This window comes from Pongo pygmaeus, chromosome 1, assembly GCF_028885625.2.
Source record: "Pongo pygmaeus isolate AG05252 chromosome 1, NHGRI_mPonPyg2-v2.0_pri, whole genome shotgun sequence".
Taxonomy (NCBI): Eukaryota; Metazoa; Chordata; class Mammalia; order Primates; family Hominidae; genus Pongo; species Pongo pygmaeus.
This window is the reverse complement of record NC_072373.2, coordinates 148,419,356-148,444,131: the sequence shown is the minus strand read 5'-3', so window position 1 is coordinate 148,444,131 and position 24,776 is coordinate 148,419,356. Positions and strand designations below refer to the sequence as shown.

At 37.4% G+C, this 24,776-nt stretch overlaps 1 protein-coding gene and 1 pseudogene across 3 annotated transcripts in view; both read left to right on the top strand.

Moving 5' to 3' along the window:
* Nucleotides 1-24,776, top strand: part of LOC129043772 (hsc70-interacting protein-like) — a 33,496-nt pseudogene that overhangs the window by 6,957 nt on the left and 1,763 nt on the right.
* ADGRL2 (adhesion G protein-coupled receptor L2) overlaps nt 3,218-24,776 on the top strand; it is a 295,308-nt gene continuing 273,749 nt past the window's right edge. For 2 of the 3 annotated variants that reach the window (XM_063653684.1, XM_063653672.1), the window contains exon 1: nt 3,223-3,279. The gene's annotated coding sequence lies outside the window, so the exon portion shown is untranslated. Of the gene's footprint in view, nt 3,280-24,776 lie in introns of all 3 variants that reach the window. The other variant, XM_054499971.2, reaches the window with a different exon arrangement.

The window sequence follows — 24,776 nt, the reverse complement described above, 5'->3', positions numbered from 1 at the left end:
CTAACACGGTGAAAGAAACCCCGTCGCTACTAAAAATACAAAAAATTAGCCAGGTGTGGTGGCGGGCGCCTGTAGTCCCAGCTACTGTGGAGGCTGAGGCAGGAGAACGGCGTGAACCCGGGAGGCGGAGCTTGCAGTGAGCCAAGATCACGCCACTGCGCTCCAGCCTGGGCGACAGAGCGAGACTCCATCTCAAAAACAGAAACAAAAAGCAAAACAAAACAAAAAAGAATAGAGAGGAGTTGATGTTAACTCGATTTTACCAGAAATGAAAGATTCTGAGAACTCCAGAACTTCAGAACAAACCAATGAGTTTGATATCAGTCTCTAGCAAACTTTAGACAATTATTAAAATAAAAGTGAGCCTGTCGAAAAATGGCACTGACTATTAAGAATCAGCATGGGGTCGCTAAGAACAAAGCAGCCACAAGTAACCTAGTTTATGTTTTCTCTTCAAAAGAGAATATAACTGGATTTTTGCAAGTATTTTAATCAAAATACTCATATGTTCCTGGAAGATAAGTTAGAGATACTTTAGAATATGGTTATGAAGTTTCCAAAATGGCAGAATTTTCTCTTTAAAAGTGATTAAGAATGAACTTTGGAGTCAGACAGCCTTAGGGGTTCAAATTGAAGCTCTGCACCTTATCAACCATGAAAATTTTTGAAATTTGCATAAGCTTCCTGAACCATAATTCCCAAACTGTAATAGGGATTAAAATTATCTATGTCATAAGGATACTGTGTTTCTTGTGACACAATTTACATAAAGTGCTCTTTACTCCTTATTAAATAAGTGCTCAATAAAAATGATAAGAGTTGTTTTATTCTCATTATCTAGGGTTGATTGATTGTTGCCAGTCTGAAGAGAGGTCTCTGAGACATGCACTAGCACTTTTTTTGCCAATGATTTGAAGGAAAGCATGGAAGGCATAATAATGATATTGTCAGGCTCCTTGTCAGGCTGTGTGCTTTTTCAGGAAAGGGACCTGTCATCTTGCCCTTGGTATGATCATTGCCTGACCCATAGTAGCCACTCAGATGTCTTTTGTAGCCGCTGAAATGTCTGTTAAAGAATGACATAAAATGAAATGTGGTAACCAAGACATTGGATAGCAAAATCAAGAATCCAAATATCCCAAATAATTAGAACAATGAGCCAGTACCAGAGATAAACTCTAGAATGGATGGAAAAAGTTGTAAGAGGTTTGAGTAAACAGAATTTGGTATGAAAAAGATTTAGATGTTTTTAGAAGTTTTAGTTTTGTAAAAGTTCAAGCACTAAGAATAATAATGATGCCAACCCCTCCTCAGAGTGCATTTCCTGCCTCCACAAAATTCTAAATTATTAGAAATAGAGTCCAGAACAAGGCAGGCATCAGTACCCATGTATTTTGCATAATTAGACCACATTTCAAATAATGCATTCAGTTCTAACTGCCACATTTAGGAAAGGCATGGACAAACTGGAATCTCTCCAATATGGTGATAGGCATTAAAAGCCATATCATGTTATAATGATTAAAGGAATCTTCAGTCTGAAGAAAGAGGAGACATAGAGAAAAATGATAGCCATTTTTCAAATAGTTGAATAACTTTCATGTGGAATAGGGATTAAATTTATCCTCAGAAGCTTTAGAAAAAGCTCATACCAAAGAATAGAAAATTCGGGAAGATATTGGTCAAAAATAAGGAAGATCTCATTTAAAATGAAACTACATTGTCTTAGAGGTAGTAATGTATTATCTTTAAAGTTATTTAATTTTAATTTACTTGGCTAATGATTACTGCTCACAGGTATGTGCATACCATGTATACATCCTATATATGAAAGAAGCTTTCAAGAGTTCGTAGGTTAGTTGATTTATATAATTTATAATTTCCATATATGTAGTTATAAGTGTACCTCTAAACATGTACTGAGCAAACATTTATTGAACTCATTACCTGTCAATCTTGTGCTAGATGTGATAGGCAAGTTGAAGCAAAGGCAATATTTTGTAAGAAATTTTTGCTTGGGTGAGATATTGGATGAAACTTTGATATTTGAGACCAAATCAATCTAAAAATAGCACAGTTTGCTGGATTTAAATGTCATTAAGGAATCAAGAGATCTGAGAAAATTAAAATCCCACCTCTAGAGTACAGTACATTGACAAAATGGGTTGAAATTACAAGTCAAATGCATGACCTTTCCATCTATTTAGTCTTATATTTTTTATACTTTGTTTTGATCATGTTATACTTGCATGACAAATAATACATATAATTTTGGCATGTTTCTAAAGTCTTGTCTTGCTTCTTCAATACCTGAATTCCATTTACATACATGACTATAAAGAGATATGTAGCCAACCAACTTTTTTTTAATACCACAATCAACAATAAAATAAATTAACTGTCTACTGCTCCTTAGGGAGCAAAAATGATTTCCTTTCCTTAATAAGTTTACAGAATGCTTCTCCTATTATCCTTTTCTCTTTAGAAGTAAAAGGATCATAACTAACACATGTATTTGATTTGCTGTCAGAAAATTTAGAAGCAAAATGTACAACATACAATATACACAGCGATGTTCATTTTGACTGTTTGAGGAACTCTGATTTTATTTTCTTCCTCTGCCTTTTGTTTTGCAAACAGTTGCTTTAGAAAAGGTGAAAATACAGTCATTCTCTGTGTTTAAATAAAGCTATATTTTTAAGACAGGAACATAAAAAGAGCCCATTTTTGCTAAATGGTTAGATTTAATTAGAAGAGGGTGATTCTAAAAAGGAAACAAACAGAAAGCTGTAGAACAGCCCAGTCCTGCTCACTGCAGCCCAGTCCTGATTCAGCAAATAGGTATTTGCCAGTAGCAATGAGCATTGTGTACTACAATGACGGTGCTGCTTAACTCGATACTGTTCCCACACCTCAGTTAGTCGGGCCCAGTGCGTGGGTAAATCATGAAGTCACTGGGTACTTGAGCAAAATATTGAAAGCAGTGGAGGTTATGAGGGTTTAGAGACAGGTGGAACTGGCTACCTGATCACAGCCACGCCCAACTTTTAAAATGTACCTGGCAACAAAATTCATGCCAATATGACACCTGTCTGCTTAGGAAATTCTTGATGAAACACAGAAGGGAAGGCTTGGGATCTTAATAGTGTTGTGACTGTGATTTCCCCAGGAGTCTCTCTGGAAAAGGCTCAATACTCTTTTCTCACTTGTTTGCCAGTTGGAATTTGAAGGGAGCTTGATAACTGTGTTCTATGTGGATCCAGCATTACAACTGATAAGGTAAGGGCAATTATATCTTTTTGTTTGATCATTAAAGTCAGAGTATAAAGAAATCTCCTACTACTCCATCTTCCCTTTCAAATGTAGATTACTAGGGCAATCTTGCCAGTGTATTTCAGGATCTTGAACTTGAGGGATAGAATTGTCTGGTGCCTACTCTAAAAAGAGATAGCCAGCCCCTGCAATAGCTGTCGGTACAGTTTCTGGCTAATGAAATGCAGAGAAATGAGGAAGATGGTGAGCTGTGCTTGTGTGGTAACGGGTGATTTCAGAGGAAAATGTCAAAGCAGCTCATCTCTCGAGGCCCTACGTGATGATGTTTTAGTAGCCACCTTTATTCAGAGATTTAAATTTATGAAAAGAGAATCATAATGACATCTTAATTGCTCTGAAGATGTCTTTTCAAAAGAATTGTCACAGGAACATTTCCTTCAGAGGAACGGAGAAACCAAAGGAGATGGCTTTATTGTGGAAGAGTTAAGGAAAGCCTTCTGTCCTAGAAGTTAACATTTACGGATCTCTCTGTCAAATAATAGTCTCCGTTTCAAGTCCATTATGTTTGATAAGGATTCAAAAAGTCTTAATCGAATCTAGCAGTCATTGCTGCTTCTTTCTTTCCTAATCTCCCTGATTTTGAATTATAAGATCTTTATCTCTTAAAATAAAACATCATTTGTTAAAGCCTTTTCAAAATTAAGACTAAAACCATCACAACTAATTGTTTCTTGGCATCAAATAAACAAATTTTTAAAGTTTGATGAATTGTTTGTAAGCTCTAATCAAGTGGGTGGTGTCATAAAAGAGGGGAGGGAACCCACTGAAACAATATATGTAATTTGTTTGCATTAGTATTTGAGATAATTACAAAGCAAGTGTTCAAAAGCTGTTCTTTATACTACAGAAGGGGCAAAGATGGGAGAGGAAAAGCATAAGAACACCCAGCCATTGTCAGCTGCTCTCTAAAATATTGCCGGATTCACAATTGTCGAACATTAGCACTACTAAGAATGCTGGGGACAGAGTGTCACGTTGAATGTAGAGTGATGACTTCATAGGAAGGCAAAGCTGAGGATATGACCAGTTTGCAGTCACAGAAAAATCAGCTTTAATTAATTTGAGTGCTAGCTCTGTGTATAATTACACAGCATGAGAGTTTGCATGCAAATGCAGAAATGCTGATTGTTCAAATACTTGCACTTGCTCATTAATACGTTGGGACTAAGCAGGGCTGGCAAGCAGACAGGGTACGGCACACACGGTGCCTGCAGGCTAATTTGTATTTTACTGTAGTTAGCAAACAGATTTCAGATGTTTCTCCTTTCTTTAAATAATAAGCACAAAAATATGTATGTCATTTTCATCGGTGGCATACCTTGTTTTCTTTTTGATTAAAGTAAAATGTTTTTGGTTTCTGAAAAAGTGTTGAGGGTACATTAAACATTACTAGAACACTGATTTATAACCATTGATGCCAGGTCTGGGATATTTCTATTTGACATTTCATGTAATTGTCCAAACTGATCATATTTCATAATTAGTGAAACTTATTCAAACAATATAAGTTTATGATTAAATCCCATGGAGGAACAAAGGGAGAGACACAGCTGTATTGCCTACTTGTCTGTCGAATCTAGTATCTTGTAGTCAGCATCGGCTAGGTCCAGAAGCTTCAGCAGAACTGATTTCTTTGTGAGAGTACTTAATCCTAAAATGTCCTGCGGTGAGATTTTCCATTCTGACCACTGAATCTTTTCAGAGATCAGCTTCAACCAAATTCCCAACTACCTTGACAACACCCTAGGGGAAAAAGTCTGCCTAAATCACTACACCAGGAACATCTGATAATTTATTAAGGAAATGGTATAAAAAAAATAAGGAATTTGCCCAAGTTCCCCAAATCTGGTACTGCTATCAATGCTGTCTGTTTTCTTGCCAACATTTCAATGCATTTCAGTTCTACAAATATTTATGGAGCACCCATTTCTGTTAGACACTGCAAAGCAGAGGATGTACTATAGTAAGCCAGATAGATACAGTCTCTGCATTGGCTATCTCTTTTCTCCCAGGAATTGTCTCAGGACAGGAACCTAACTCAGTTCCCTGGGACATACATGTTTTTAGCAGTCATTACTTTGGGGGAAAGCCCACGTTACAGAAACTTGAATCTATGGCCTTCCATAAATACAGTTTTCATGGTCCTTCTGGGAGCCTGACTTGCTCTCTGATATTCTTTCAACCCTATTCTTATGTAAGATGAAGGAAGCTACCTCTGTCTTGAGGGTTGAATGGAAATTTAAAGGATATGTGAAAGAGTCTATCAGGCAAGCCCAAAAGTTTTATAAGAATATATTGAAGAGGAAGGCTATCATACCTTTCCCTGAAAGCCTATATCTGTAAGAATAGTCATTTCTCAAGCAAAAAAGGTGAACACAACATGTAGGTGGATATGGGGCACTTTACACCATTGGGTCTGATCAAAAGTAGGCAGGCATCTACCTACGTGTTTTCAATATGACCAGCTGAGAAACACCAGCTAGACAGCATCACCCCTTCTTTCTAAAAACTCTGCCAATGTACATGTACAAAGATGGAAGGTGACAATAAAAACACTCATACATACCACCTAAGCTTCCACTTGACTTTCAGAGTAGTCATAACCTTCTCATGCTACATATCACAAATATGCAAGAAGGAAGAAGAAAATCCAGGATGGTGAAAGAGCTCCAGGGTATCTTCATGATGTACAACACAGTAATTTCAGAACAGTGGTTTTCAGAGAACAACTATGAATTGCAAGTACCCTGAGCTCAAACAACTTTTCCTTATAGCTCTGTCATGGTCAGACACACATGATTAGGAAACAAAACAAAAACAAAAACAAAAAGAAATTTCCAAAATATGTATGAATTAAGAAAACACCATCTTGCTGGGACCCAAATATTAAAAAATGTTTGTTATGTGGATTACTGGTATCTTTACCAAGGAGAGTTAAAAAACATCTTAGGGGCTTTTGCCTATAAGAAATGAATTCTAATGGGGTTATGGTAATATATGAAAGGAACCATATTCACAGATGATGCAAATAATTTCATGAAGCTATTAAAGGATAGGAAAGACAGATAATACATTTGTAAAGAAGAAAGTAGAGAATTTATTCTGGAACTAGAAAGTTTTCAGGAAACCTGAGAAAACTCTAGCTACAGAGATGAAGAAAGCATGTAACCCAGTGTAGAAGCACAAAACACTGGCGTAGTTCAGGATGGTCAATCGCGCTGATTAATACAGCGTGAGAACCATAAAAGGAATGAAAGCAGCTAGTGAGTCAGCAATGATTAGGTCAACAAGAACTGTTTCCTCAGATATGTATTCCACAGAATACATATTTCAAGGGCATGAGAAGAATGAAGGGGAGAATAATTGAAGATAGCAAATGTGAGGAATCTGTACCCAGAAAGTGAAGCGGGAGAAGTAAGCAAGAAAAGTTTTAGGCAAGTGGAGATTTGACCATGTTTGCAGAAGGGAAGAAATTAGTGGAGCAGGGGCAATTGGAGTTGTTAGGGGAAATGTGTGATTAATGGAACAGGAGTTGGGGAGAATCCAGGTAGTTATGCCAGCTAGAGAGTTTTTGTTTTCTGTTGTTGTTGTTGTCTTATTCCAAGAGAGAAGGACAGGAAAAGAGGATGGTGTCAGGAAATCTGAGGTGGAGGCGAGGAAAGTTATGAGAGTATGTGTCAGATGCCTTTGGTCCGGTGTGGACATCGGTGAGATCGTCTCCTGGGAAAGTGAGTATAGAGGAAAGTGTGGAAATGACACAGAGACAGAAACAACTTTATTCTCGTACCGAAGAAAAGGAAGAGCAAAATAATGTAAAACAATTTACAATGAAAATGGGTAAAAAAATGTAAGGAGAATGAAGAAATGGAAACTAGTTATTGTAAAGTTTCACTTAAACATTAACTTGTGCCAAGGTTAAATGAGTAATGAGTCTGGACTTAGGATTACCTAACAGTCTCTAAGTTTACATTTTCCAATATCAGCACACCAAAAGTAATGGGTTTTTTTGTTTGTTGTTTGTTTGTTTTATTTTTAGTTTAGTGCTCTTGTATTATACACTAAGGAAGGAAGTGTGAGGCAGATATCTGCATATGAAGTAAAGGAGGCCAATAAGCCACAAAAGAGCTTAGTCTTTAAGGAAAAACCCATCATCTCTCTGGAGCTACCCCTTCCCCCTGCTCATCTTTGGCCTTGCTGGTAACAGTAAATGTATTTATTTAACTACATGAGACAAGCCTGTATGGGGATGCTTAGGCCTCCCTTCATCATCATACTTCCCCTCTTACACAACCCAGATTTCTGTTGGCTCATACCACCTGGGTGAAACACCAAATTCAGGGCAGCCATCTCCTAGAAACCAGTTAAATCTAATACCTGTGCATTACTTGGCAAAAAGAGAAGGCCCTAAAGGTCTGAGTGTCTGCTTAATGCGTCTGGAATTACCATTAGCATTTAGGATAGGTGCATTCTTAGGCTTAGCTGGCTAGTCCGGTTTTCCTGCCTCAAGACAGAGCATAGCACATCAGTCACTAAGTGGCTGCCAGTGGACAAAGGGCATCCCCTGGGAGTGGCAGGCCTCGATATGGTCTAACAGGGGCACTGAGCATTGAGATTCCTGGAGAGATTGGTGGTAGTGGTATGTGGATGTCTGGGCCTTCAAGGACCAGATAGTAATCAGTAGGAAAAGGAACAACACAAAAATGGTCTCAGAATACTTCCAGCCTGCCATGTGCTGCTGCTTCCAATTTCCTTCTTCTTTGTTCCTCTTTCTCTGTTTTCCTCTTCCCCACCTTTCCCAGATCCCAAGTCTAAGGGTCTTGTTGACCAGGTAAAACAGTTTGTAACATGTAGCAAACAGAGAATGTTGAATATTTTTAAACAAAGGAATGAACCTCACCTTAATTCAAAACCAAAGATTTCTTGAGGAGCTACTTTTTGTGAGGCACTGGAGTGTATGTGGGGGATTTGAAGATAAACATATCAGGCCTTTTACTTAAGGAATTCATCATCTAATGGAAAGACAAAACTGTTAAACTCAAATAGTGGATGATATAAGGGTACTGAAGAGAGGAAAAGGGGATGATGACAGAAAAAGACACTTCTACAGAAAAAGAAAAATACTGGCAAAGCAAATGTCTGAAGCATATGCATGTAGATATGGGAATGCACATAAACATGAACAAAACTGTGGTTTTTTATTTTATTTTATTTTATTTATTTATTTATTTATTGAGACAGAGTCCCGCTCTGTCGCCCAGGCTGGAATGCAGTGGTGCGATCTCGGCTCACTGCAACCTCCACCTCTCGGGTTCAAGCAATTCTCTGCCTCATCTTCCCAAGTAGCTGGGATTACAGGCACCCGCCACCATGCCCCGCTAATTTTTGTATTTTTAGTGTTGGCCAGGCTGGTCTTGGACTCCTGACCTTGTGATCTACCCACCTTGGCCTCCCAAGGTGCTGGGATTACAGGCGTGAGCCACCACGCCCAGCCTTGGGTATTATTTTTCTGGCAGCAATGTATAATGTTGTTTGGATGCAGAAAAGCCTACAGGTGTGCATCACCATGCCAGGCTAATTTTTGTGTTTTTAGTGGAGACAGGGTTTCACCATGTTGGCCAGACCGGTCTTGAACCCCTGACCTCAGGTGATCTGCCCATCTCTGCCTCCCAAAGTGCTGGGATTACAGGCGTGAGCCACCGCGCCCGGCTGGGAGCAGCTCTTAAATGGCAAAATTCCTGTAGCCAGGTCAGCCTGTGAAAGAACAGCAGGAAGCCAACCTATAGAAAAGAGGTGATGGGCTGGGAGCGGTGGCTCACACCTATAATCCCAGCACTTTGGGAGGCTGAGATGGGAGGATCGCTTGAGGCCAGGAGTTTGAGACCGGCCTAGGCAACAGCAAGATTCCATCTCTATAAAAAATTTAAAAGGTTAGATAAGCATGGTGGTAGTCTCAGATATTCAGGAGGCTGAAGCAGGAGGATCGCTTGAGCCCAGAAGTTCGAGATTGCAGTGAGCTGTGATCATGTGAGCTATATGCACTCCAGCGTAAGAGACAGAGCAAGACCCTGTCTTTAAAAACAAAAATTTTGGGGCCAGGCGCAGTGGCTCATGCCTGTAATCCCAGCACTTTGGGAGGCCGAGGTGGGCAGATCACGAGGTCAAGAGATTGAGACCATCCTGGCCAACATAGTCTCTACTAAAAATACAAAAATTAGCTGGGCGTGGTCGTGCACGCCTGTAGTCCCAGCTACTTGGGAGGCTGAGGCAGGAGAATCACTTGAACCAGGGAGGTAGAGATTGCAGTGAGCAGAGATCACGTCACTGCACTCCAGCCTGGTGACAGAACAAGACTCCGTTTCAAAAAATAATAATAAAAATTAAAACAAAAAATTAAAAGAAAATTTTTAAAAAAGGGATGGAAAAGAGGATATAAATGGTTAAGATACCTTAGAGGAGAAATTGACAGGGTTTTGCATATTATTGCAGAGAGAGACAGGAAAGCTGTCATACTTGACTTTAAGGTTTCAAACCTTGCTGATGACATTTTTGAAAAAATAGGAAACATAGGAGGGGATGCAAATGTGAGAGGGAAGATATCGAATCCAATTTGGACGTAATGAATGTTTTAGGTGCCAAAGCTTGTCTTTCCAGAGAAGAGCAGCGTGCAGGTGGAAACCTGTATTTAGCACTGAGGAGACGCAGGGCTAACAGCAGAGCTGTGGGCATCCTCTGCAGACAAGACCCAAAGGATAGGTGAGATTGTCAACGAAAAGAGAGAACAGGTGAGAAAAGGGCTAAGGAACAAACTTTTAGGTCACATACGCATAGAATGCAAAGAGGCAAGAGACAGAAGTTGCAGTCACACAGTTAAAAAGAAAACTGAGAATGTCCCAAGAAAGGAAGAAAGGGTGGAGAGTTTCTGGAAGCAAGGCCTGATCAGGCAACAAGGAGGAGACACAGACAAGGAAGATGGAATATGAGAACATTAGCTGTCACAATGACTTAGTCATGGATGACTTTCAGGAGAGAAATTTCATGAAGAGATTTCTCTTCATAGGAAGAGAAGTCATAAGCTGGGTGATAAGGACTTACCAAATGGCTCTAATGTATTTTAATACTGAAACAAAAGCAAAGCATTAAGCTTTCTAGGGGTTTAGCCCTAAATTGGAGGAATAGAAGATAAGAAATAGGGACTACCTCAAAGGGTAAGGAAAGTAGTACAAATTTAACTTGGTCTGCCGCGCTATTTTACCCAACCAGAGGCCTGTTGTAATCCTGGTTTCTCTCAAGCTGTTACTTCCCATCCTCAAGTGAAGGTAGGTGGCGGTTAATGGGGAAAGACTTGATGACTAAGGTTAATTATCAGAAAGAAAAATTACAGTGTACAATTATCTCAGGGAAAAAAGGATGACTAAGGCCATAAATCACAATCAGGCTCTTCCTACAATTCATGCTTAGGAATTAAAGGAATTTTCCCCTAAGAATATCATCTCCACTCCACCCACTGTTCATGGCCTATTTTATCTTTTTGAATACAGTCTATCCTCATAGGAGAATGTGCAAATTTCTTGTTTTGTATGGCCTGCCTGTAGGAAAAGGACTTGATGATAATCCTTTCACGTAAAAGTGTGTTCCTTGGCTCCTGGTGACTTTTAAAGGCTATAGAATTCTCACAATAGCTTTGCTATCCATGTGGCCAATTGAGTGGTCAGTCTCCCTACTTTATTAGGCTTAGTTTAAAAACCATGATAATCTGGACAATCCTAAATGAATGTATATCTTTCCTTGGCTTTTGCTTGAATGTATATTATTGTTGTTTTTGTTGTTGCATCCACATGTTGGATGCTCAGTGCTCGGGTCTACCCAAAGCAATCTGATAACAAATAGCACCATATTACCTGTCAATAGAATATTATTTTTGCCCTATTCAAATACTTTTTCATTAGCCACCCACAACTCCTCTTCAACTACATACAGATACCTGTTTAAGAGTGCAGCTGAGGTGTGTTATCTAGCTTGCTGGAAGAGAATATAATTATGTTTTTACCTAATAGGTAATCTCTGTGTTATCCAAGAGTTATGTATGGGGAATATGAATTATCCATGTACCATATTAACAAAGCATTCAATTGCACTTAGCTTGTGTTCTTCTTTTCAAATATAAGTAGCTATTTTAAATGCTTACACTTGTTCTCTATTTCTTTTTAGTTGTAAGAATCTCTGCCACTTACATAATTTTTGCAAACTTTTTATTTTTGTGCATATATTTGTGTACATATACACAAACACACGCACACATACACACACATTCTAAAGCACTCAAGGAGGCACCTTCATAAACTGGCCCTGTGTGGTTGTTGGTTTATCCGTCAAAGAAATCATTACCAAGAGAATGCCTTGCTTTATATGCTTACTAAATTTTTAAAAAATGCTTTTCATTATATTTATGCAAACATAACTTGGCTAGCTCATAATTTACCAAATGCAAGCATTTGTCAGGGTTATTTCCAATCACTCAGAAAAATGTGCCTTTGTGTATTTTGATTATTTAAAGCAATATTGTTTCCATTATGCGTATCTGTTGCCAGAACAGCATGACTGTCTTGACTGAATGAGGAAGTGGGAATGCTCTTAATTTTCATACATGCATCTGCAGAAGTACTTTTGATTGTTTAGCCAATGCACAGATAATGATGTAGGCATAAATGTTTTTGCACACATTTTCCTTGGCACTTCAGAAGAGAAGGGTAATGCAAAGGGTAATTACATATACTATTGTTTGCATTAAAATTTACATATATATGTATATATATACACACACACATATATATCCTAAATTATAAGCTGAGGAAATGTTTAATATTTTGAAGCATAAAAATTAGGATGGACTCCTTCTATAGAAATCTCTGTTATGTGATCACATTTTATTTATATACTTCAGCTAAATAGTTTTCTTTATTTTTTGCTTTGGGCTTATATAAGCTTTCTACCAAACTCTAAAGTTCTTAAGGATCAAATAGTGCCATTCAAACTTGCTTACCTTGCCTTGAAACACATCAACTTACTTGCTCATTAGATGGGTCCATTATTTTCCAAGGAGACAGGAAAGGAAAACAGACAAGGTATTAGAGACCACACTTCTGAATATGGTCTCACCATATAACTATAGAATCAAACATTGTCTTCCTAGGTTACTATATTTCATTGAATCTAAGATGCTATCAATGGTAAGATGTACCCTTATTTTATATTCTAAAAAGAAAAACTAAAACTCTGCCAATGAAACGATGATATACTACTGATTGAACAAGTTATCCTTATTTCAGAGAAGTCATTAGGGTGGTACAAAAGTAATTGCGGTATTTGCCATTAAACTACTGCAAAAGCCGCAATTACTTCTGCACCAACCTAATGGGAGACAAGATCCATTTTACAATGGATAACATAGGCTTTATGGAATAATTAGAGAGCTTTAGCTCTTGGGTATAGTATGTTAACTACATCAGCCAACTCAATGGTGCTCCTTTCCTGCAAGAGACTCTCCTGTATTCAGTGAGACTAAAAAAATGTACCATGGATTCCAAATTGCTTCTGCTGTTTCCCAAGTACAGAGTTATCAAGAAGATATTTTCTCTTTTAAAAGAGATGACTTTGGCTTGAAGGAAGCAGAATAGTAGTATAAAAAGTAAACACAAAAACAGAACAAAAAAAACCTTAGTGTTTGGAGTTTGTTATTATTTTTTAATTTAAACTTTATTCTTGTTTCTGTGAGTCCTTAGGCTATGGGTTGATTTAGCTGACACTTGATTTCCCTACTCACTGTCTCCTCAGTTCCCAGTTTTTCTGCCCATCAGTTTCTCTTCTCCACACTATTAAGAGGCATTTGAAATTTTGAGGTGGGTACTAAATATGCCTCAAAATATCATTATAAAACAATACTAAAAAATGGTCAACCAAGCTTTAAAAAATTTTTCAAAACATGTTAGAAACTATCCTATTCCAAATAAATTCTTGTAAAATGTATACATTGATAATGAAAGAAGTAAAGTCAATTGTTTGGCTATCAGAGAAGGGACTTATAGAGAAATAACTGTTTCCCCGTCCCCCTCACCAACTCAACTTGATTTAATTAGTTGATTAATCATGGCTGAACAACTAATCACCTGTGGTGTGTCTCCTTACCTGTTTTGGAAATAGGCATTACGAGGCAAGAAACAAAGCTGGGGGAAATATTAAATTGCAATTTAATTGATTCATCACATATTGCAAATCAAGATATTTTCTAACGTGTCAGATTCTTCTGGCATTATAGGCAATATTCACTTACTCATCACTCATCCATCTGTTAAATAAACTCATATGAAGCACCTCACGAGTCTCAGGTACTCTGGACACAAAGATGAACAGTGCTGCTTTCAGTGTTTCTCAAACTTTTTGAGCTAAGAACCCATTTCTACTCTCAAAAATTATTGAGGATTCTAAGAACTCTTGTGAGGCATGGTGGCTCATGCCTATAATCCCAGCACTTTGGGAGGCGGGCAGATCACTTGAGGCCAGGAGTTCGAGACCAGCCTGGCCAACATGGTGAAACCTCATCTCTACTAAAAATACAAAAAATTAGCCAGGTGTGGTGGCACACACCTGTAATCCCAGCTACTTGGGAGGCTGAGGCATGAGAATCACTTGAATCTGGCAGGTGGAGGTTGTAGTGAGCTGAGATCACACCACTGCACTCCAGCTGGGTGACAGAGAGAGACTCTGCTCAAAAAATTAAAAAAACCAAGAACTTTTATTTTTTGTGAGTTACATCTCTCAATATTTACCACATTAGAAATTAAAATGAGAAATTTTAAAATATTTAATTGTTAATTCAATATTTATGAAGAAAATCAGCCTTGCACAGATACTAGATGCAAAAAAAGGAAGAATATTTTACTAGCCTTCTCAGATAAATGTGCTATTCTTCTTTGATACTGAATAAAACTTTGACAAATAATTTATTAAAGGTTAGTTGCAAGGTGGAATCTGAAACCATATCAATGAACATTTAAAAATCTGCTGCATTAAAATACATTGGTTAATCTTACATTTTGAATAGATCTTTAACCAATATACTACATGTATGATTTTGTAACATCATGCATTGGTCATTTGGAAAGTATGGTTTCACTGAGTTATGTAGATTTCCCATATGTCAGCATATTTCATAAAACATTTTAAAAGGAATCACCACTGTTAATATCACCACCAAGCTTATCAGAAAAGTCTTTACATATTACGAAGCTGTCAAGTTCACAGTGACAGATACAAATTGTTCTTCAGGTTACAATTCTTGTCTGCATGTTTGAATTTTATCATTGGCAATAAGTACTATTGATTGTTTTCCTTGAAGTGATTTGGCTTGCTTTCATTCATTGTTTAAAAAATATCTGCACAGCACCTAAATCTGAATAACCATCGTTTGTCTGTCAGTTGCTTTTTAAAGTAAAAATGGTATTTCATGAAGAGAGCAGCTATGTCAGGTTACAACTCAAACATTTATCTCATAAGTGCTTTTCCTCAAGATGGTCAGACTTCAGTAGTCTGTGAAAGTGCTTTTTGCATGCATCCATTTTGTCATATAGAATATTAAAGATGTATATTCAGAGATTTAGATTTCATAAAATTAACAATGATTGTTTTTAAAAAGACATCCTTAAAATTGGTATTTTTTTATTTGTTGTTTGTTTTGTGTTGTTTTTGTTTTTGTTTTATTGCAAGTGTGAGGTGGTTAAGAATATGACTATAGTGCAACATATGGTTTGGTGCCACAGTTTTAATTTATGCGAAGATGTTAGCAGTTTTATACACCAGTGCTTTCTATCATCATTGCAAATGTCAACAGAGTGAAAAAGGCAAATAATGTCTTAATATGATTTTGAAAATAGATTTCACTTTATAAATCCCCCTGAAAGGGTCCAGGGACCCCAGAGGATCTGCTGACTTCACTTTGGGAACCTACTCTAGAGATTCAAAGGTTAAGGGAGAAGATAGATTAATGAACATGAATTTTCAGTGGTTTGTAATAAGTACAGTGACAGAGGAAAGCAAAAAAATATTTTCAGAGCACTCTAAAGGAGAATATATCTGAGTGTGATCCTGAAGGACACTGAAGTGTCAGCCAAGTAAAGAAGGAAGTCTTTGGCTAATCGAATCCTGTGCCTGGGAATATGATTTCTGTTTTCATTTTACCAATGCTTTCTAAAGTCTAAAGACATCTCAACCATATGGTTTCTATATGGCAACTGGATTAAAAAAAAAATATGCCCAGTCAAGTAAGGCCATTAATAAACAATTACCACTAAAGGTTGAGTTACTATGGGAATTTGGAAGGAAGGACCTGGATGGTTGCATGAGATTCCATGTTGTATTGCACAGACATTTGTATGTGGTAAGCCAGACGTCATCTTTCAAGTACTTTTGGGCTCTGTGTCCCAATAGAAATAAATTCAAATCGGTCTTCATCAATGTGACCTGACATGATGTCATTGAACTATTTTAACACTGAAAAAAGGTGAAATTATTGACATGGATTGAATTTCTAACATATGACTTGGTGACCTTACAGATATGATTACATTTAATTATCAAACAATTTAGTGGGTATCATAATATCCCCATATTTAAGACCAAGAGACTGAGGATCAGAGACATTAAGTAATATGCCAAAGGTTACAAAAGCACACAGTGTGCAGAACTAACTCGCTTCTAGGCCAGCTGTGTCTAACTGGGAAATCCCTGTTCTTTCTCAAACTGGGATATACATAACTGGGAACAGGCAGAGTTATATCAGGTGTAAGATAAGCCTCAGAAAACACACTGCCTATCATGCTGGAGCACCAATTTACCTGGATAGTGGATTTTTTTTTTTTTTTTTTTTTTTTTTGAGACGGAGTTTTGCTCTGTCGCCCAGGCTGGAGTGCAGTGGCATGATCTCAGCTCACTGCAGCCTCCACCTCCCGGGTTCAAGTGATTCTCCTGCCTCAGCCTCCTGTGTAGCTGGACTGCAGGCATGCACCACCACGCCCAGCTAATTTTTTGTATATAGAGACAGCATTTCACCATGTTGGCCAGGCTGGTCACAAACTCCTGACCTCAGGTGATCTGCCCATCTTGGCCTCCCAAAGTGCTGGGATTACAGGTGTGAGCCACCATGCCCGGCTTGAGAGTGGATTCTTATAATATTTTTTAAATTAAAAAACTTGGATATATAATGAAATGGAATGAAAATCATTTGAAGATGGAGACTTCCAAGGCATCCCATCTTGAGAGGGAAGGACCTAGGATCTTCCTAGAGCATCCAAGAGTTAGAGTTCATAGTCCTCTGCATTGAAGGAACTTTTGAGACACACTCTGAGACGTGCATTTTTATGTCAGACAAACCAATATGTTTTGCCCAGTAACTAGACCAAATGCTGTTCAGTTAGTATGCCAAGCAGTCTAAAATTGCTCCGAATTCCTGATTGTTGTGGGTATAATACACATTTCTAAGCATGTTTTACAGATGTGACATCAGCATGTACCAGAAGAGGTAGGGTTAGAAGGGAAGAAATGATTAACTCTAATATTTACAAACAGCCACTAATGGCCAATGATAGTGATGATGATGAGAATGAGTGTGATGAAAATGATATTTTTTGAGTATCTACCATGTGCTGAGCACTATGCATAAATTCATCATCTTAAGTAAACTGCACAACAATCTTGTAAGTTGATGTTATTGTCCCCATTTGTGTATGTACCCAGACGTAATACTATGCATTTGTGTTATCTCAACAAGTCTGTGAGCTATTATTATCCATATGCTGCTGACGAAAAATTGGTCTCAGAGTGGATAAGTAATCGCCCAAGTTTATGCAGTAAGTAAACAAAGGAAATACGCAAAGACCCTGAGGGGCTTGTCTCAAAAGCCCTAGATCATTCCTTACCATGCTGCCTTGATATTAGGTAGAGATACTGTATTAATCTGTTCTCACACTGCTAATAAAGACATACCAGAGACTGGGTAATTTATAAAGAAAAAAAGGTTTAATGGTCTCACAGTTCCGCATGGCTGGGGAGGCCTCACAATCATGGCAGAAGGTGAAGGAGGAGAAAAACATTTCCTACATGGCAGCAGGCAAGAGGGCGTGTGCAGGGGAACCGCCCTTTATAAAACCATCAGATCTCATGAGACTTAGTCACTATCATGAGAACAGCATGGGATAATCCTCCTCTGATGATTCCATTACCTCCCACCAGGTCCCTCCCATGACATGTGGGGATTATGGGAGCTACAATTCAAGATGAGATTTGGGTGGAAACACAGCCAAACCATATCAGATACCTATATAATTTATTATTTAAATTTGGATACTTTTGAAAGTAAAAGTGGGTACTATTAATAATTGTGCCAGAGCAAGAGACATAAATTAAGATTGCCTCAGAAAATAAGGAATAAATAGTTACCTCACTATTAGGCAAAGATAGAGGCTGAGTGATATCAAACTTCTTAAAAATATATGCATCAAGGTATTTCTTTATTTTAAAATATTGACTAATCATTTCACCTCAAGCAATCTTTTATAGTATGGGGCAGGGCAGGGAGAAGGCATATATGTACGCTTAATACTCAAGAAATAATTTTTACCTAGCAATTTATAGAGTAAAAAACATGCATCATTTTTGATACATTTTTATACACAATATAATAGAAATCAGGCACAAAACTCTAAAGGGGATAAAGAAGATTTAGAAAACCCTAATTCAGTATTAGAAATTAATGAATGTGGCACTTACTATGTGCTGAAATATTATAACTTACTGATCAAGGGGAGAGAATTTTGAGAAGTGTGCTACATACTTGAATATCTCCTATTTCAGAAATAATCCTGTAACAATAACTTGAGACAGTTTTCTATAATTGTGGCAGGTAGTCACTCCACCTTGATTCAAGTACAGGTTTGGGCATGTTTTTTTTTTTTTCTTTTCTTTTGTAGTTGCTTCTACTCAATGTATCATAGGTGTAAGTCCTTAATTTCTTTCCAGCAAAAGAAGAATAGCTTATAATTTCTTTTGTTTCTTTTTCTTTGATGCAAGAGTTCTCTCCTCCCAGTTTTTAACCTGCTTTGTTCAGACATTTTTTCTGCTCTATTTTTTTCTTTTTTACTCCTCAGTAGATTTACATAAAGTTAAGTGACTTAAGCTGTTTGTGACATTATTTTTGGATTTTACTGCTTCTTGCTTTGGCTGCTCCTGATCGTATCCAGATTTATTTTCTAGAGGAAGCTAATTTAGTAAATTTATTTTTTTCTTGGTAAAATAAGTACTATAAGCTTTCAACCAAACAGGCCACTCAAATGTACAGAAGAAAAAGCCACATTTATTCACAAACAGATGGGTTTTTCTTTTTTCCTTTTTTTAATTCTAAAGAGACATATATATATATTCTTGAGTAAAACAATATGTACTAGCTTTGAACAAACATTTTATGCAGACATTAGGTCTAAACAGGAGAAGAAGCACCAGCTCAAATAGTATAATTTACCACTGTGAGATTTTTCTGTTAGTGTGTATGTGCATCTTGTAAATTCTTGTGCTTAAAGTTGCCTTTCAACCTTCTAAATCATCCTTATGAATCTTTTCAGTTGGCTGGACATAAGAAAAGGAGGCTTTTCTCATGAATGAATATGAGAGTTATTATGTTAAGCGTGGAGTAAGAGTGTGCTGAGCACTTAATGCGACATGACATGCCTGGTACTCCCCACAAGCTTACCTTCAAAAGGATGAGACAGAGACAAATATAGCTCTGCATAGATGTCAAATGGCCAAGTGCTGAGGGGGAAATATCTCTTATCCCCCTGCTTTTTTTCCATTGTCTCTTCATGAGACCAAAGTCACAGAACCTAATGAGGAACAGAAGTCAAAGGAAGTAGAGTTCTTAGGTCCCCTGTACAGTACCTGGATTATAATTAATAGCTGAGGTTTTGAGGCCAACCAGATCAAGAAAGGCAAGATGTTCTGTTCCCACAGGCACCTTTAAGCTTGGCAATGCTAAAGTTGGGGATGGTTTGCCTCTTCAAAGCCCCACAGCATCGTAATTGCTCAAGGTACTGAAAGATATGATATCATTTCATATGAAAATGTGGCAAGGGCAGAGAGAAGAAAGACTCAAGTGATAGAAAGAAGAAAGAAAGGCATTTTACTATTATATTTTTATACTAATGACGTTCACTTGGTCTCTAACACAGTCTGTCAAATCTTAAAAGTTTATTTCTAGCCTTAAAGAAAGTAGCCTGAACAGTTCATATTTCTGGATATGGCAGGCAGTGTGGTAAAGGAAAAAGCAAAGTCCCTGCAGGCAGAGAGATGTGTGCTTGATCAGTTCTGCTATAGACTTTGCATGACCTTAAGCAGCTTCCTTAGATTACTCGAGCTCTATTTTGTTATCTGTAAAATGGTTACAATAATACTTACTCCCCGGTGTTATTCTGAGTACTGAATGAGTTCTTATACCCAAAGCATCTAGTACAGGGCCTGCACGAGTTTGTGTTCTTTCATTGAGTATTGCTGTTGTCATTAAAAATATAATTTTATTCTCAGAAATTACATTGTATTACTGTCATAACCTTATAGACCAACAACAAACTGAGTAATCTCTACCTTCTCTTCCCTGTGTGGCTGGCACTTTTGGAGAAAAATCTCTTAAAAGGAAATTAAAGCAGTGCAACCATCTGTGATTTGTCAGGGTCATATAAAAGAGCTATACACCACCACCACCATCAACAACAAAATCAGTATCTAAGAACTAGATTAATTCAGGTTTGAAACCACCAAAAGGAGCATAAAAGGGTAAAGCAAAAATCAATATATATTCTGAAAAGTATGGACAGAAGGTAAATTACATTTTTTGTGTGTGTTTTGTGGTAATAAGGAAGATTAAAGTAATATTTAAAGTGGTTAAGAAATCTGGACATGGGCTCAAATGCAACTCCACTGTATAGCATGTGATCTTCAAAGAAATAAAGTGCTATTTAGTTTTTGATCCTCAGTCTTCTCATCCAAAAATGGGAATAATAACAGACTTACTTCATAGGATTGTCATGAGGCTTATATGGGATACTGCATGTAAAACAATCACTAAAATCCTGCATTAAGGATGAAATCTTGTTATTAGCATACATGAGCCTTTTGCCTCTATTTAGCATCGGTTGGTCATGTTGTCTCCATTTTCTCTTCTGGCTGTTTCTCTAAATTATCAGGACTTCCCAAAGCAAAGGCTTGGGAATGTCTGCTTCTGGAACATTTGAATGCACTTGAGAGCTCCCTGAGAACAAAGCATTCTAGAGTGTAAAAGTCATGAACCAGTTATATATGATTCTCTGGGTAAGTCCACAGGAACCCAGTCTGGGCTTCTCTCCTTTGGAAAGAGGCACAGCATGGCTCCCAAAAGGCCAACTGCAAGTCAAAGGCTATGCATCATCATGTTTTGACTTTTCACCATCAAAATTCATCTATCAGTGAGACACAGTTCATATGACTAATCTTGTTTGATTTGGCAATGAAGTGAAATGTCAATAGGCTTCCTATTTTGAGTGAAATTATTAAATATACCAAAGGGAATATTACATGTGTGTTAGTCATCCTAGAATAAAGATGAGCATACGTCCCTGAAAACTTCAACTCCACTAATGGGATAATGGATCACCAGAATATTTTATATTTCAAATGCATACTTTGTTCACATTCTTGCTTCACTTGGAGAATTCTGTCACTGTTGCTTAAGTCTTGGGTTTCCTTTACTCCATGCCTGGATTCTCCATTGACACTAATGGGAATTTCACCTTCCAGCACAAGACAATATATGGAACCAAAATGACAATAGCAGAAGGAAAATAATACATTTTGTACATTGTGCTACAGAATATGTTCTTGACTGTTTCTGTTATAGTCATTGACTATTGCTAAGAAAGATCCATTTGGAAACCCAAAAACATATTGTCTCTAGAGGCTAGTCTTTTGAAAACATACTTTTACCCTTACATGTCATCACAAATTACATAAAATAATAATTACAGATCAATCTACATAGTTTTAATTTTGTGGTTGGTTAATTATAAAAGCATACCTCTCTGGCACTGCTATTAGTCTATAAGGTATGTGTGTCTCACTCTGTGGCAAGGCTGGAGTGCAGTGGTGCCATCTCGGCTCACTCCAACCTCTGCCTCTCGGGTTCAAGTGATTCTCCTGCCTCAGCCTCCTGAGTAGCTGGGACTACAGGCATGCGCCACCAGGCCCAGCTAATTTTTGTATTTTTAGTAGAGACGGGGTTTCACCCTGTTGGCCAGGATGGTCTCGATCTCTTGACCTTATGATCCGCCTGCCTCGGCCTCCCAAAGTACTGGGATTACAGGTGTGAGCCACTGCATTTTGGGAGAAAAGATTGTCCATATTTTCTTAAGGAAACATAATGCAAAATCTGCCACTTACTAAAATTAAAAGTATGATGAACTGTTTGTAGTTCATGTTCACACATTAGCAATAATCTGTAGAGCTATGAGTTGTTAGAATGTAGCATTAAAAAAAAAAAAATCCTCTGTGATAGAAGAACAGATACAAAGCCCATTTATATGAGTGACCACATGTCAAAAATGTAGTAAAGTGGTTTGCGGACTGTCCTGTTCATTATTTTGCTGACTTGGAAACCTTAAAGTGTTTTGTATCCTTTTCATTATCTACAAAAGTATGAATTGTAATGAAATTTACATAAAAATCCTGCTGGAGAGTGGAGACTTTACTGCATAGTCAGCTTTGCCTTCTAATCCAATCTTCCCCAAAGCAGTTGGTATGACAGTTGCCAAACTCAAACAGCAGGATCTCTTTTGTAAAGAAAAGTATGAATTTGAGCTATAAAATGAACAGAATATTTTTCTATTACTCTGGATGTTTCCTCTTGCTGAGTTTACATGAGAAGTCTAGCAGGAGGTGTTATTAAACAGCCTCAGAAATTAGCCCCAAAACAATTATCTTGATTTAGCTACGGAAAAAGACACCAGAGGCTTAATGAAAAGAGCATTTGAATTTTTGTGGTTGAATATCTGTTGGACACCTCTGTAGTTATTAACCCTTATGGACAGGATTTCAGATTTTTTATTATTTTTAATTGAATTGGTTTTGGAAAACTGCAGATTAAAAACACTTTTCTCCCCTGGGTTAGTCAGAGATCCCAGAGCAAACTGTGTAATAATGGGTTCTTTAAAAGTCTGGTTTAAACCTTGCCTCATGGCAAGGAATATACCCTTTTTCAACATAAATTAGAGTTTTCATATTACAATAGATTTATAGAACTACTACATAAGAAAGAATATCTCTAGTCATATAGGCCACCATCCGTTCCTTACAATCATTATCTTCCAATACCCATGGCTTTCTTTGTGTTTAGTAGTAAATTTGCTATGAATTAAAGCTTCCTACAGACTCCTTAAGAGAATATTCCAAAAGTTACTATATTTTTCAGTTTTTTATCTTCGTCTACACATAGCCAGAACATCAGGTTTCTCAATCCTGCTTCTTTCTCTGTGTTCTTTTACCATCACAAGTAATTTCTCTGTCTTCATAGTATTTGCTATTTTTAAATATTTGTTGGCTGTTATCATGTCAAATCTTAAGTTACTTAGCCAGTTGCTTTAATCTTTCCTCCCAAGCCCCCTTCCCAACCTCACCTCCCCAGTCACTTCATCATTTTTTTTTCTTTTCTCTTTACTCTCTCCAATCTTCCACATATTTCTGGAATTGAGTTTACCCAAACTGAATGCACTTTTCCAGGTGCATCATATATCATCCCTTAGGTCTGGGATATGATGGTTCTTTGTATACAGCCCAATGCTAGTGGAATTTGTCTTTTTTTCTGATCATTGTCAGCATGTTGACTCAGAGCGTTTTTTGAACATCTCCTGCTGGTTCCTGAGGGAGCTTTTCTGCAAGTGGGCTATCCTCTACCTGGTAGTCTATTTTTAAAATGTGATATGGGAGAAAACATGATTTTGTGGACTGTGTTAGAAAACATGTCCAGGTACCACATTCCACCCCCTGCCATTTTTAGAAACAAATCTATTTTATTGGCATTTTTATTTTTGTTTTACTATATTTTATTATGAAAATGTAATGGTAGCATATGCAGACAAATTGCTGCTGAGGTTGCCAGAGTGAAAATGGAGATTCTTCTAGTCGTATTACAGACATTTTTTAAAAAGCAGCTGAAAAGGTCAGCACTGAAATTAAAAGCATTCCTTTTTTTTTTTTGAGACGTAATCTTGCTCTGTCACCCAGGCTAGAGTGCAGTGGCGTGATCTTAGCTCACTACAACCTCTGCCTCCCAGGTTCAAGCGATTCTCCAGCCTCAGCCTCCTGAGTAGCTGGATTACAGGCCACTATGCCTGGCTAATTTTTGTATTTTTAGTAGTGACGGGGTTTCACCATGTTGCTCAGGCTGGTCTCAAACTCCTGAGCTCAAAGTGATCCGCCTTCCTCGGCCTCCCAAAGTGCTGAGATTAACAGGCATGAGTCACTGCGCCCGGCCAAAGCATTCTTTATTTAATGTTAACAAGTGAGGTCTGTATATTTTCTTCACCTGTTCGTTTTTTTTAAACTGTTTCTTCTGACCATCAAACTAGTTCACAGGAGGTACAAAACTGAGGGTGAGAAGCAAGAGAAAAGAAATATAAAATTAAACATGAAACTACAAAATTTTAGTAATACAAGTTTCAGTTATACAATTTTTTTCTATATCATCATAAGGAAGTACTACTCAATATAAAAAGGCTATTGCAGCTATTAGATGGAAGTAGGCTACACTAAAATCAACCATAAGTCACTTTAAGCAGTGTAAGAAAATATTATATAACACCTATATATCAATAAAGCAAAACTGGATAACTTGTGAGTCTGATGAATTGGGGAAAAACGCTCACTTATATATTAACATATATTTATGTTTATATATTATACTATATATGTTTTATATATTAACATAAATAAATAAATATTCATGGGTTCTAAGGGGCTATCAATTATGTAAACTTACTCCCACTGATTTGATAACAGCTTTTCAGAAAATAAACTATATAAAATTTAAACAATTTCCTTTTTTTTTTTTTTTTAATAGAGCCGGGGTCTTGCTATGTTGCCTGGGCCGGTCTCGATCTCCTAGACACAAGTGATCCTCCTGCCTCAGCCTCCCAAAGTGCTGGGATTACGGGTGTGAGCCACCGCACCCCGCCAGATTTAAACAATTTCTTTTTGCTAAATGGCAACAACATACATTTATCTGTATAATTACATGTCACTCTCATCTTTGAATTACAATCAAAATTTAACTCAAAACCTCTTTTAATATACTTGGAGTCACTTTTGAGGCTTTATGATGG